This window comes from Alligator mississippiensis, chromosome 10 (genome assembly GCF_030867095.1).
Source record: "Alligator mississippiensis isolate rAllMis1 chromosome 10, rAllMis1, whole genome shotgun sequence".
Classification (NCBI taxonomy): Eukaryota; Metazoa; Chordata; order Crocodylia; family Alligatoridae; genus Alligator; species Alligator mississippiensis.
This window is the reverse complement of record NC_081833.1, coordinates 56,319,706-56,335,358: the sequence shown is the minus strand read 5'-3', so window position 1 is coordinate 56,335,358 and position 15,653 is coordinate 56,319,706.

Genomic DNA, 15,653 nt, shown 5'->3' with positions numbered 1-15,653 from the left:
AATTTGAAATCTTTGTATAACAATAAGTGTGGCTTAATTAAACAACATTTCTAATTTTCACATAGCCAGGACAAAGCATAAAAAGCTTAGTTCTGTTTGTAGGTAGTCAGCTCTGAATTTTATATTCAGGTCACTACCTCTGACTGGCATGTGTTCCAAATAATCGTGATCAGATAGTAAGAAGGAAATATACATTTGCTATAGGGTTGTGCGAAGCTTCGGTCTGCAATATGATTCAGAGAAGATTTAGCCCAATTCAGAGGCTGAATCTCTGAATCTGAATCCAATCAGGAGAAGACAAAAAACCTCCAAATAAATTTGGAGCCTCCGAATAGATTCAGAAAATATTTGGAGATTCAGAAGGCAGTCTTTCAAGGGAACAGAAACTGAGAAGAGGGAGGGGGAGCGGGGGGGGAAGACTGATATCTCTAGCCAGCCAGTGACTGTGATCTTTCCCTGAGTCCCCTTCCAGTCACAGTGCTCTCGGGGAGGGATGTAGAAACAGCATATAAGCCTTTGTCTGCAGGCTTTCTATGCTTTTTGTGAGCTGTTTCTGCCTGAGCAAGAGTGTCTGAAAGGTACTGGACTAGCTTGGCTTCCTACCCAGTCAGTCTCCTGCTACTTTTTGTTCTTGGAAAGGATTGGGTATAGCTTACCAACTAGAAACCCTCTACTTATCCCTATCCAATCCATTTCTTTCAATTTATATTTATTTTTGTTTTGTTTCCCCACCCCACACACACTTTTTAAAAAGAAAGATGTGCTTTCCCTGGCAGTGTGATCCACCACTGGGCAGGGAAGCACGTATGTTACACATACTTACACACAGAACAAGAACAAGGATGAGGAGGAAGAGATTATATATATATATTAATATTATTAGTTACAGTTACATACAGACCAAAGACAACACAGAAGAAGAAGTCAGATAGAGATTCAGATTAACACAAGCACACAAATCAGACAGTCATAGAAGAAGAGATATTATTTTAGGTGTACACACACAAAAAACAGTAAACCCAACACAGAAGAAAAAGTGAGACACAGTCATACATCAGAAAAGAAGAAGAAAACATATATTATTAGTTATTTACACACACAAACACATTTCCAGCATAGGAAAGATTAATATGAAGCAAGCTGGAAAGGCAGGTGCCAGGTCTTCTGGCAGGGGATGGAGAGGGGCTAGAGCTGCAAGTCCATCCTTCTCTCCCCTCTCCCCCCCCCCCCCCAGACATAGATGCATCCTCTTTCCTGGCAGCCATGAGTCTTCTGCTGCCAGTGGAAGCAAGGAGGTGGGAGCAGTACCTGTCCCTGCACCTGCACCACCTCCCCCAACTCCAGAAATAGGCACCAGCAGCAGAATGACCATCTCCTCCACCCCAATTTCATCTCCAGCATGAGCCTCCCCATGACAGAGGAAGAGATGGAGCTGGAACCCGTGGACCTGAGCACCCCAGCTAAAGAAATGCACCAGATGCACCAGACCCCAGCCATAGGCAGATAATGCCAAGGCTTTTGTGGCTACCTATCTTGCCAAGGATGTGGAGCCACTGGACTGTGACCCCTTGGCCTACTTGTCAAGCTGTAGCCAGATGTGACTGGATCTGGCCACAGTTGTCCAGGAACACCTGTCCTGTCCACCAACTGGTGTTCCAAGTGAGAGGGTGTTCAGCATTGCTGGAGATGTTGTGACACCCCACCACACCTGTTTGGATCCTGGTTTGGTGGAACAGCTGGTGTTCCTGAAGGTGAACCTCCCACTGCTGGGGTTCCCCAAACTCCACCTGCAGACAGAATGAGTGCCACCCTCCTCACTCTGTCTACACCCATTTCCATTTTATTTTTTTAAACCAGTTAATGCCCCACTCTCAGAGCCAGAGGAAGCACTTACTGCATCACCAGCCAGTAGGGGAAGAACATGTGCCTGCTGAGCTTCTGTGCCAGGATGAACTTGGATGTATGGGCTGGGGCTATTGGGAAGGAGGACCCAGGTCCTGGACATGACCACTAAAACTGCACTTTGCCATGGTAGGAAGGCCTGGCAAGACTGCTGGCAGCACGGCAGCCCTGTAAATGCCAGGACTGAGGATCCCCTGGTGAAAGGCAGGTATGAGGCACCATAACCTCCAGCTAACGCATGCACACACCCAGTCCCAGCTGGGGAAAGCCCAGACCTGTCATGTCTGACAGACCTGATGCTTGCTGTGGAGTTGTGAGGCTCCAGGTGAACTCAGCTAAGCTGCCTGGGATACCAGCTTTTAGGCTGAAAAAAATCTTTGTCAGCCTGAGGAAGCACCTGCAGTTGGTGTGTGTGCTGGTCCTGGATGGAAGGAATAGTAAAGAAGCCAGAGGCTGGCCTGGCGTGCACTGCAGGCAAGAAAGCCAGTCAGTGAAAATGGAAATGGGGTATCAGGGGCTGAGGGACAGGGGGATTTGTAAATTCCCTTTCAGGATCAGGCCTGAGAGACTGGAGACAGAGTATTTGGTTTGTGAGAAATGTGCCCCCAGAGGTAGTTGGGAATTGCTCTCCTTGATAGATTCTGGTATGCATTTTGTGGGGTACTGGAGATTAGGGTGTACAAAGCAGGCCTGATTCAATTTGGATTCAGCCCAAATCAGGGACAGTGATTCAATTTGTTGATTTGGATCAATGTCCCCAATTAGATTTGGCCGAATCTGAAGATTCAATTCTGATTCAGAGAATCAGTGATTCAGACAGACACAGCTTTAAAAGTTTTTTCTACATACTTCAAGGTACCAACGAGGTTTGCGAATGCTGCGATGCTGGGACACGTGGAGCATCCTACAGGAGTGTGGTAAGGTCCTCCACATGCTCAGTGGTGAACCCAGAAGTGGACTGGAAGTAGTTCCAGTCCACTTCTGGGTCTGTTGGGGAGCATACCGGGGCCCCCTCTGTATCCTCCCTGGCTTGGCAATTGGCCACAGGGGGGCCCTGGGTGCCCCACCAAGATGCAGGAGGCACCAGTTGCTGAGCCAGGGAAGGTGTGGGACGACCCCTGTGCACTTCCTGGTGGACCCAGAACTGCTTCTGGTCCACTTCTGCGTCTGCTGCCAAGTGTGCTGGGGACCTGCCCCCCCATGCTTCTGTAGGACATTCTATGCGCCCCAGCATCACAGCATTCACAAGCCTCCTGCTACCTAAAGGTATATAGAAAAAACATTTAAAACTGTGTTTGTGTCAAATCACCAAACCTTTCTGAAATTTCTCTGAATCGATTCAGAGGGTTCCGATTCAATTTGGAGAGATTAAAGGGTCCTCTGACTCTATTCAGATTTGGAGATTCGGCCACTGAATCAGGCCGAGTCTCCACTGTCACAACCCAAGGGTGTGATTTTTGTTTTGTGTGCGCTTTGGCACCACTGAATCATTTTCCCGCCAATTTGTAGCTTTCTTTGCAATGTGCATTTCTTCTTTGCAGCACAGAGATGCACGGTGCAAAGAGTTCCCACCATTTGTATTATAATTCGAGCCCCATTATTGGCTTGCGTGAAATTATTCATACGTGGCGGCTAGTGATTGGCTTGCTAGCCGTATAAAAAGCTTGAGTGGTTTCCGCCCAAATTAGAGGACTCCACGAACACCAGGAGGAGGAGACTTCACGCCGTGTGAAGATCTCTAAGCGCTGCAGAGCCTATCGGACCCAGCGCATTTCAAGCAGGCAACAGAGGTCTGATCAGCCTCTAGCCTCTCCCCATCGCCGTTCACAATCCTCGACGTATCCCTCTCCCTGCGCACAAAAGGATCCACAGAGCCTTGACAACTCCGTGAGAGTGATCGAACATTGTCTGAGTCCTCAAACGAGGATTTAAGCGGAGCTGTGCCTGGGAAACTGTCCAGCCTACACTATGACCATCTTCGGTGTAAGTAAATAGTCTTGAATCAACCATTACGCGTCCGTCACTAATTCTAGCGTGCCCCCTGTTTTCTCCAACCCAGCGTGCCCGGGCTGCTGGCCACAGCCCGCGCGGCGCAAAAAAGGGCCCGGATCGCTCCCGGCCCGCACATCCACCAAATTGAATCAGGGGCCAAAGCTTCACACAGCCCTATTGGAGATTGTTGGCAGGTTTTGTGTTCTAAGCTGTAGGAAGTTGGCTTCTGGTGATGAGGTTAAGTTACCAAGGTTTGGTGCTTGTTTGAACTTACAAGCCACTTTTCCCAGCCAGCCCTATGAACTTTACTTTATCAGCCTCCTAGGTACAGAAACTCATGCACTCAAGATAGACAGTGGAATTCTGACACTACAACTCCCCCGGCTGGGCAACTGATGCCTCCTGGATCTGGGGGGGCAGGCACCCGGGGTCCCTCCTGATCACCGAGCCAGGAGGGATGCAGGGGGGGCTTCAGCGCACTCTCCAACAGACCCAGAAGTGGACTCTCCAGTTACCTCTCCACTTTTACCTGCACTGATATGTCCCCTTCTCCCCTCCCCACACCCCCTGACACCTCCATTTCCATTTTCACTGGCTGGCTTTCTTGCCTGCATTGCATGCCAGCCTCTGGCTTCTTTTCTGTTCCTTCCATTCAGGAACAGCATATGTACACACAAACTGCAGGTGCTTCCTCAGCCTGACAAAGGGTTTTTCAACCTGAAAGCTTACTAACGTATATTTCTCTAACTATTCAGTTGGTCTACTAAAAGACACTAGATTGACCCACTTAACCTTGTCTGCTAGTGCCATGTCCTTAAACCAACACCCCTAGCACCTGTGCCCGGTGAGCTGACTGGAAGGACGCAGGGACGTGGGCACATCTAAGCCCCAGGGCTGGGGCTCGTAGGGAGACTTCTCTGGCTGCTGGAGAAGAAGCTCCTGCAGGAAAGGAAAGAAAGGCTCTAGTCTGTGGCAATTTAGCTGCCCAAGATGCTAATGCTACTGTGCTGCAGTGCACTGCTTATTATCTGTTGTTATTTAAAGTGGTGGACCAGTCTGAGGCTGTAGGTGAGGAGGTGCTCATTGAGGCACACTACTGTCTCATGTAGAGGCCCCAGCACCATTGAGGGCACGCCTTAAAACACACACAGTGTCACCCACCCATGTCACAAGTTTTGTTTGTCAGCAGCCTGAGGTGCAGTCTCCCAGAAACCCCTGCACCTATCTCCTTGAAAGCTGGCAGGCCCCATGACCTCAGGAGGGCCTAGCATGCCTGAAGTTTTCACCCTTAACACACCCACAGGGTCACCCATGTCACAAATTTCGCTTGTCAGTAGCATGAGGTGGTTTCCCAAAAACCCCTCCACCTATCTCCCTGAACTTTGGCAGGCTTAATGCCCTCAAAAGTGGCTATCACCCCTGTAATTTGTATCCGAATCAGCAGAAAAATGACAAAATTATAGGTAGTTCAGCGATTTCCCCATTATAGTCTATGGCCGAATCTCCAAATCTCTCCGAATCAGCACTGGAAGTTCTAAAGCCAATTTGGATGAATCAATTTGGGACAGTGATCTGAATGTCTGAATTGAATCACTGTCCTCCGAATTGGCTGAATCAGAATCGAATATTTCCGTATTTGTACAGGCCTAATTTGCTATCTACTACGGACCAGCAGGCTCCAAAAGCAGAGGAACCGAAGATCTCCTAAAAGAACCAAAGTCCCAACTCAAGAAGGAAAAAAAAAAACCACAGGAAAAGACTTCAGTGTGTTCTTTAAGTTAAGCATGGGCTTAAGAGCCTTCCCAATACAGAAGCATAACATTTTAGGGTTTTTAAAGCTGTATCTTTGCCAGCTACTAAACTGCCATCCTTAACACCCAAGCTTCCTCATTAGTAATCTTTTATATTTTCATTTGAAGGATAGAAATCCTGCTTATTTGAAGCATATTATTTCAAGTATCAGTATTTCAAATTTAATTGGGTTGAATTTTTAAGTGTTAAAATAATTATACCACGATGACTTTTTCTACTCCATATACTAGTGAAATTTAAAGGCAGCAAACAGGGTATCCACATAAGTAATTTGGTTTAATATTAACAAACACATACAATAAAAGTCATAAATGTCATAACCCTATTAACATTCAGGCACAACACCACCATAGAAACAGCAGCTTTCTAGGAAGTTTTGGTTTTAGTGAGAAATTAAGTGTTCACATGAGATAAATCTGAAGTCATTCTAAAGCTAAAGTTCAAACTATTCCCAAGGAATACACAAAAAGATTAGATTCAAAGTGAAAATAATTAAATCATGTAATTTGCCCTTCATTAGTAGCAATGATTCTGAGATTATTTGACTGTTGCATGCTTTCTAAAGGTTCACAAAGCTTTCACAGCTATTTCCACCCACAAACCCCTTTCCCCCATCTTTTAAGTCCATCCTTCTCCCTTGAGGCGCTAACATTTAACAAATCCCACAATCCCCAGAGAGCCAGTCTAGCATCATTGTTTATCTGTGAATCAAGGACATAGTCCTAAACCACTGAATTCAGCAGCAGCAGCCTTTTCAGTTGGTTTGGATTAGGCTCCTCATGATTACCAGTATTTAAAAATAAAAACAGCCTTGTTCACATTTTTGAGAAATATCACAATTCAGTTTCTATCAAATATGCTCTTTCTACAGATATCATCTATTCTTACCAGCATTATTTATTAATATAGAACTGCTATTTGCAGTATTCATTAAAATTCAGCCAACAACTCCTTATTATGCATTTAATGATTATAGTCTCTGAAATTATGTTGTCTATAAAGTTAGCAAAATGTTTTTATACAAGTCAATAAAAATAATTTTAAAAGTGACTTCACATGTACAGTATAAGCTAAAATGTCTGAGTGTTCTTTCTAGATACAACATTTGTAAGATAAGCTGTGACAAATTCAGTTTTGTATCTTTTTGTTTTGAATCTAGAGACTTCCTGTTTACTTTGCTAGGACTGGTCCAGCTATATGAAGGAATATAGAGCATTTATACACGTACCTTTTTGTCCCGTGACATGCTGAAGACCCTTTGCTTCAGAGAAGACTCAATTAATCAAGTCTGCTCCACATGTGAGCTGATGTGAACTGCGCTGCACTGTGTGCAGTTGTATAAGCAGCAAAATGTGCATCAGCACACAGAAAGTGGTGGCAGTGGACTTTTGAACTAAAACACCTTCTATGTGTTTTACTTCAAAAAAGTGCACTGCTGCTATTTTTTCAGTGCCGACACGCATTTCACCACTTTTACAACTGCAAGCAGTTCCAGGTGCTTTTCAAAGCACCCAGTGCTGTGGCACTTGTATGTGTAAAAATGCCCGTAAAGCCTGGTTTCAAGTTGGTGATGGATGACATTTCAGATTTACTTTCCTCCAACCCTGATTTTCATATCCATGTAAAACACTAGTTGCAAAACTTCTATATAAATCATACAAAACAAACATTGAAGATTACTGGTTTATTTCATGCTAGAAGCATTAAAGAATCTAAGGTACGGCTATTAGGACAAAGGGGATCTGTCCTGATCAAATGAGAAAAGATGATTTCCAGTCATAAACACATCAGCTTTGGAACAGTAAGCTCTACTTGTCAGTGGTGTCACACGAGCTGTTTATCTTTAGATGAAGTCATTAAGGTCACAGACAGAAGTTACTTCTTTTATGAGAATGGCCCCCCAAAAGCATTCTACAGCCATGCCAAGACACACAGGCACAGCTGTAGAGCACTTTTAAAGTGGCTGATTATGGAAAAAATTAACCTTCCTCAAATGAGGTATCAGATGAAGGTGTTCCACCTTAGAGTGCCTTATGGAACTTGTGTCCCCTAGGGTTAATTTTGTTGCATAATTGGGGCTGAGTCGATGCAGTAGGAAGTGAAAGAGGGGGAAGCCAGCAGCAACTAGCTGCCAGCTGGATTTTCCTGACCCAAGATGGAGGATGGTGGGTGGATTGGAGCCCCCGCACCTTGCAGCCCCTCCTCCAGCCCCTTCCCTCCAGCTCAGGCTAGGCGAACCCAAGCTGGCAGGCCACTGTTGCTGGCTTACCCCTCCCTTCCTGCTGGCAGCGCCAGAGCTGCGAGGGGGAGACAGGGATGGGGAGGGGGGCAGCTCCTTAATTGCAGATGGGCCACTCCTCAGCTGGCTGCTTTCCTGGAGGCAAGATTGATTCCACCAGCCCAACAGGCAAACGTCTATTAGGTCGGTGGTGGGGGGAGAGAGGGTGCTCCAACTCATGGCATTTTAAGTAAAGTGCCATGAATTAAAGTGGGGGCTGCTCATCTGCTAGTTCCCTTAAGGTCCATCTTAAACTGTTCTTGATAACAACATGCTTGCATTCAGGATTACCTTCTCCTTTGGTTCTCAAGCAAGTATTCTGCACTTACTGTGATCAATATGAAGAAACTCCCATCTTTCATCTGTGCTTCTATTGTTATGGGTCATTGTTGAACTAATGTGCCATTCATACCAGCAAAACTCAGAGCTCTACACTTGGTCTATTTTAATTCTTTATTACCCAGCTCAGTAGAATGTGATATATATCCACGCTGTGTACTGATAATACTGTTATGTTCAAACAAGCTTCTCAGTAGCAACTGGGGCTTTAAAGTATCTTTTGAAAAAGAACTAACACAAAAAGGCCATAAACATTTATTTTTAAATTTCTAAAGAGCAGATTGATTTTAAAAGCTGAGATTATTTGACCTACGGAATCAAGGGCTAAGAGTACAAAAAGGGTTTAAGAAATCATTCTGAGCTTGGGGCTGCTACATTTTACTCAGTTGTTAGCATTTGTAACTACCTCATGAGACTAAGCACAGGACTGGGAGGGAGATAGTTTCATAGTAGCTAAGGTCAGGAGGGACCTGAACAGATCATCTAGCCTGACCCCCTGCCACAGGCAGGAAGAAATGCTGGGTTCACAAGACCCCAGACAGGTGATCATCCAACCTCCTCTTGAATTTGCCCAAGGTAGGAGTGAGAACCACTTCCCTAGGAAATTGGTTCCAGATTCTGGCCACCCTAACTCTAAAATATTGCCTCCTGATCTCTAACCTAACCCTATACTCCATCAGCTTATTACTGTTGTTCCTCATCACCCCAGGTGGTGCTGAGGAGAGTAAGGCTCTTCCTATTTGCTTATGATCTCCCCTGATGAGTTTGTAGGCAGCCACCAGGTCCCCTCTCAGCCTACTCCTGCCGAGGCTAAACAGGTTCAGGTCCCTCAGTCTCTCCTCATAGGGCCTGTCCTGCTGCCCTGTCACCAAACGGTGGCCCTCCTCTGAACTCTCTCCGAGCTGGCCACATCCTTTTTAAAGTGCGGTGCCCAGTACTGGACACAGTACTCCAATTGCGACCTGACCAATGTCACATAGAAGGGGAGTATCACTTCTCTGGACTGGCTTGTGATGCATCTTTGGATGCATGACAACATATGGCTGGCCTTGCTGGCTGCGGTCTGGCATTGGCAATGCATGTTCATCTTGGAGTCAATAATGACTCCAAGATCCCTTTCCACCTCTATGCTTTCAAGAAGGGAACTCCCCAGCCTGTATGCATGCTGTGGATTCCTTCTCCTGAGGTGCAGCACCCTGCATGTGTCTACGATGAACCCCATCCTATTCTCATCTGCCCACTTTTGTAGTCTGTCTAAATCTAGTCGCAGCCTCTCTCTCCCTTCAAGTGTGTCCACCTCACCCCACATCTTAGTGTCATCAGCCAACTTGGACAAAGTGCTTTCAACCCCCTCGTCCAAGTCACTGATGAAGATGTTAAACAGTGCGGGCCGGAGCACTGAGCCCTGGGGTACCCCACTGCTCACATCTCGCCAGGTTGAGTACAACCCGTCCGCCACTACTCTCTGGGTGTGCCCCATCAGCCAGTTTTTTACCCATCCAACTGTGCAGACATCAATGCCACAGTCGCTTAATTTATTGATGAGGATAGGGTGAGAGACAGTGTCAAAGGCCTTCTTGAAGTCTAGAAAGACTACATCCATGGTGACACCATCATCCAAGGATTTAGTTACCTGGTTATAAAAGACAATCAGGTTGGTCAGGCAGGACCTGCCTTTGATGAACCCATGCTGGTTGCCCCTGAGCATGATCTCCCCTGCTGGCCCCCCACAGATGTGCTCCTTGATGATTTTCTCCAAAATCTTCCTGAGGACCAAGGTGAGGTTTACAAGCTTATAGTTACTTGGGTCCTCCTTCCTCCCTTTCTTAAAAAAGGAACCACATTTGCTAGTTGCCAATCCCCAGACACCTGGCCAGATGACCACAAATGCTCATACAGCCAAGCCAAGGCCTCCGTGATGACCCCTGCCAGCTCCCTGGCTTCTAGATCTAAGATCTCCCGGTTTCTAGCTCCGTCTTTACCACTAACTCAGTGTGAGGACCTAGGTGAAACCTAAGAGTTGCTTCAGTGAACTAGCATGCATTAAAATTACAACACATGCTCAGCTACATGTGAAAGTACATTTTTCACCACACATGACCTGCTTGTGCAAAAAAACAAAAAACAAAACCCCCACTAATATGCCATATCAGATACTTGGGGAAGGAGAACCCCGAAGTGTTAACACCATAGAGCATCCTCAAGTTGTCGTACTTGAACATAATTGGTTGCTCCAAGAAAGACAGTGTTCTGCAGATCCCCTTGCTACTGCATATTGTCAATCTTAGCACAGCATCTTTGAAGTATGAAGCAGCGTCAGCTGTGCAAGCAGTAGCATACCCTGCCTACTCTGATCTTTTAAACTTAGGGAAGAGAAACAAATGAAAAGGATGCTTTCTGTTTTCTTTTTCCATAGCCATGTAAGAGTGCTGTTGGCCTGAATCTCATTTTTCCCATCTAAAAATGTTCCCTCTTGGGGTTGTTAGAAGAACAATTTAATGCTTATTCAGTAACTTGAAAGAGGTCTGATTATCCATGCATCATGTTACCCTTTATGGTTCATTTTGTGTGTTATTTGTGGTCTTAAGAGATAACATAACCTAATATGAATGTCATTGTGACAGCCCCCATCCAACTCACCTGCTCTCTGCAGCCCAGATGTGCAGGGAACACTTGGCACAGCTGACACCATGCAGCAAAATGAGCTGGGCCCTGACTGGGGTATGGGAGCAGTAGCCACACATTAAAGAACAGCCAAGGGGCTAGGGATGGGCTGGAAGGTGTCGGGCACCAGAAATAGGGCTGGATGCAGACCCCACCACTGGGGAAATCACCACTTATGCTGCTGCCATTGCCATGCATGCCGTCAGTCTATAAGTTCAAGGGACCTGGCCCACACAAACCAAGTGAACCAGGCCAGAGGGGCTTCAGGGGTTCGGACCCAGGGTGGCACAAAGCAAGCTAGGCCCCACGCAGAGGATCTATCAGTGGTCTGAACCAGGGTTGTGCCACCTGCAACAAGGCCCCCAGACTGTATGGTCCATGCCTGACCAGGGGCCACACCCTCTACGGGCCAGCAGGAATGGGGAACAGCAGACTAGGAGGCTGGCAAGAAAGAACCCTGAAGGTATAGGCTGTAGTACCCTAGCTGCCCCATAACCCAAACATGCACATGAAGCATGCCAGTGGGCAACCCCCTGCTACCAGCCCTGGGCATTCCTGATAGGGAGCCCAAGGCACCACAGAGACACCTGCCTATAAGACAACCATGAAGAGCCCCTTAGGAAAAAGGAGACCCTAGAGGAAAAGGGGAGAAAAGGGGGTGAGGAAGTGAGCCCTTATGCTCCATGCTCAGGAGTGAGCAACTCAGCATGGGGCAATGGTGCCCTGCCCCACTCAGCCTGAGCCATGTTGGGTTCTTTGGTTTCTTTTGTGTTAGCCTTTTATTTCAAATACAGTAAAGACATTAGGGCCATGGCCACTTGCTGTGCAAGCCAGCTGCACTCTGAACAACCTGCAATGGACACCTAGGCGCAGCCTGTGATCTGCAAGAAAGCCCCAAAGGAAAAGACTGGAGTGTAGGAGGGGAGGAGCCCTGCAGAAGACACACAAGAGGGAAGCTCCAGAGCCAATAAGAACATCTTCACATCATTACAGGGTCAGAAGGCACCTTCCAAAACTCATGACAAGCAAGTAGACTCAGGTGTGGTCCACCCCCCAGGTGGTAGCACATGGGCCTGCCACAGTCATGCATGTAACACCAAAAGGAACCATGGAGTAGTCTGCAGAGCTGTGCTGACTGTTAATTCAGATGACAACTCCCAGAAACCACCAGGGGCTGTGGGGCAGGAGAAAAAAGGAATACAAAGCTTAGAAGAAAGATCAGCCTGCACATAGAACCTGGTCAGCCCTACACAAAGGAGTGCACAGTGGAGCTGGAGATCTCACTGGCTCTGTCACCCAAGACTATGGATTGAAGGAGCTAAACTCAGACTTGGAGGCATCTGCAGGCTGCTGTTTAAGCACTCTAGGGATTAAAGACCTGTCTGGGGATGCCTCTGAAGGTGTGTGGGGGAAATTAAAGGTGCCAAGTATATGTTACCACAGTGCTGATGCTTCTTTATCTTTTACCAGTTCTCTCCTTTTGGCTTATGACCCTAGTTCCTATGATTTTTTTTTTTTTTTTATATAAAAAGTGGAAACTTCCCCTTGTTTCTTGTGCCAATTTCTAGGGCTATGGGGTTGGCACAGTTGTTTTGACCCTATGGGTTGCCATTTTTAATTGTCATAATTTCCTATGGAAACAGTGGCATCCACTAGTCAAGAGCATAAACAATATGGTGAACTAAATTGTTGAGGGAATGGTGCATTATCACCATAGTGAATTTCTGCTGTGTATTTTTATCTCTTACATACATCCCGATTGTAAAGAAATGTTTCAAATAGTAATGTTATGAGGATTGACAAGTGCTCCTGCCAATGTTTAGTTTTCATTTAACTCTTACTCATCTGCCACAGAATATCTTGGAACAGGACAGCACTCCTTATGCTTTTACTAATTATGGGTCACATACATAGAGCATAGTTAGCTTCAACTCCTCCAAGAAAAGATTCAGTTCTCCATGAAAACTTACTGTAAAGATATCTAATTGAATCTTATTTTTCACATCACTTAAAACACCCAGCCTTAGCAATTCTTACTGATGCTGAATAAAACCAAATTAGAGAGGCAGCTTCATACCATGAAAACATCTCCAAGTCATTCCTTTCTACACAGAATAGATCCTGTCATCTGTATACTTTCCACACAACGGCAACTCATGGAAGGGAGGGGCGAGAGAGCGGGGGGGGGGGGGGGGGAAGCCCACAACCACATACAAAATATGCCCCTTTATCAAAAGAAACAGAACTTAAATTTAATGTATTCACAAGGTATCTTTAATACCCCAACTTTATATCAACTGATTTTGGTTAAACGTACTGGTTTAGAGAACCTATATCAGTTTAGCTAAAAGACGGCAATGCTGAGCCACCTACTGCTTCAATGACAATTGTCTCCAGAATTATCTCAGATTATTGCAGTCCCAACATGAAGCATGTGGACCACAACTCAGTGAAATGAATTAAGCGGAGTATGAAGCAGAAGCAGCACTTGCAAATACAACTTTGGCACAGTAGCCTCCCAGAGAATGATTTTTATAAAGTATTAATGGAGCATGTCTACTGTGGCAATACAAGAAGAATTTAACCCAAGGGAATAAAACAAGCAGAACTGCCCCATAATAGGGCTGAGACAACCATTTTTCTGTATTTCTGACCATAATGAAGTCGCAGCCAGGGGGGAGGCACCAGCCACCAGATTATTGCTGCTTAACTATTGGTGGCAACCAGTGTTGCAAGAAGCCTTTATTTATAATGAAATAATAATAGGACAGGGGGAAAAAAAACAAGTTTCCAGGGAGGTTTTAAAAAACAAAACAAAACAAAAAAACCCTTGTTATTAGTACTGCTTACTGTGAATATCACTGGAAAAGGTCACTTGAATCCTGCAGTTCGCAGCATCATGAACTGCTGGCTCAGATAAAGGCATCAGACTGTGGAAGATGATAATATGTTCCTCTTTCTACAAGATATTCATTTATACTACATCTCGTGATCCCTATGTGAGAATTCTAATTTGCCCAGCAAGGACAGTGCTGAAAGCCATCAATGTTTTCCTATAAATGTGATGCAAAATTATAGAATAAATTCTTTACTGAACTGTTTAACTATTACTGAATACAACTGGTGTCTAAAAGGGAGTATACATTGTAGTCAACCTGTATCATTAGAGAAAAATCCTATTAGCCACAGTGGGCATGTCCACCACACATGACATTCACTGTGAAGTGAACTAATTAGCTCTGCAATAAATATCTCGGCATCTACATGTGCAGGGCTATTAGGCTGGAGTAAACTAATAAACTCTGCAGCAGGTAATACAAGTACTACCCAGCTGTGGAGCTTTTTACTCAGCAGCAGTACACATGTTAATGACAACTTAGCTGGCTAGGGCATAAAGGTGCCTCAGTGCAGGGGCTGCTTGTCAGCTAGCCCTGTACTGGGGCACCCTTGTGCCCCAGTCAGCTTCTCTGCAGCACATTGAGCCAGGTCAGAGCAGCCCCAGGCTGGCAGGCTGACCTCCTGGGCCCCCTGCCAGCTGGGGCCACTCTGACCTGACTCAATATGCTGCGGTCCTGGGCTCACGTGTAAACATGGTGCCTGGGAAAGATCAACTGTGGTGCATAAGCGCCAGAGTTTATTGCATCACATTAATATGCATCTGTAGATGCACCCAGTGTGCTATTGAAACTGAGGCTGCTAAAACGCCGCTTCTGCTAATATCGTTTGGGACAGTGATATTCTGAATTTTTAAGCTACTCTCTTAATAAATCTCTTTGTGTTTAAGAGAGCACACTGCCTCCCCCCACTGCCTTGATGTGGCTTTTCAGCATCATTTGAAGTTCATGATTAAGTTGTAGAAATAACTCATTTTTAAAATACTGTGCAAATAAGCAGAGAGCGAGTCTTCCTTCACTACTTTTATACTGAAACTTGGTGTTAAACCTAGATCCTGAAACAGAAGTTCAGTTAGAACACTGCCTAGGAAATTTTTCATTCATCTTTCTTAGCAGCAACTTAAGCAATACTCTGACTCCAAGGATATGCCAACTCAGATAGGACCTAAAACCAAACCAAAAATAGTAATTGGGGACAGGGGCAATTGAATTCACATTGCAATTTCTAATTGCTATTCCCAGGACTTAACGTTCTTTTGTAGAGCCCTATTCTGCACATACCAATTTGGCACCTTAATAGATTTACTGATTCCATAAGAATAAAGGGCTAGAAGGGGTCTTCTAGGTCACTGAGCCCAAAATATCAATCACTTTGATTCCCCTCTCTCTCATTTCAGTCATAAAACAAAATCAGAAACATCCTACAACATGCCGAAGTGGGAAAGGTGCTGTCAATGTAATGGGTGAAAAGCTATGAAGTTAGTATATGGTCCGATTATCCTATGATTTTCTGTGCTTCTCCTTTCTAGCAGCCATTCTTTTTTTTGGGACTCATAACATTTGATATGAGATTAAGCAAATGAACATAGATACATTTTGGATAAAACTGCAGATAGCTAAAGTTTGCATAACCTCCTTTGCAAATGCTATACCTTGCTTGAGGAGTGAGAATACCTACAAGGTAGCCTCCTGCAATCTAGTTTTGAGACTTCATCAAGCAAATGGCAAGATCTCAAAGTGAAGGAGTTAACATCCTGGCGGTGTTCCTAAAT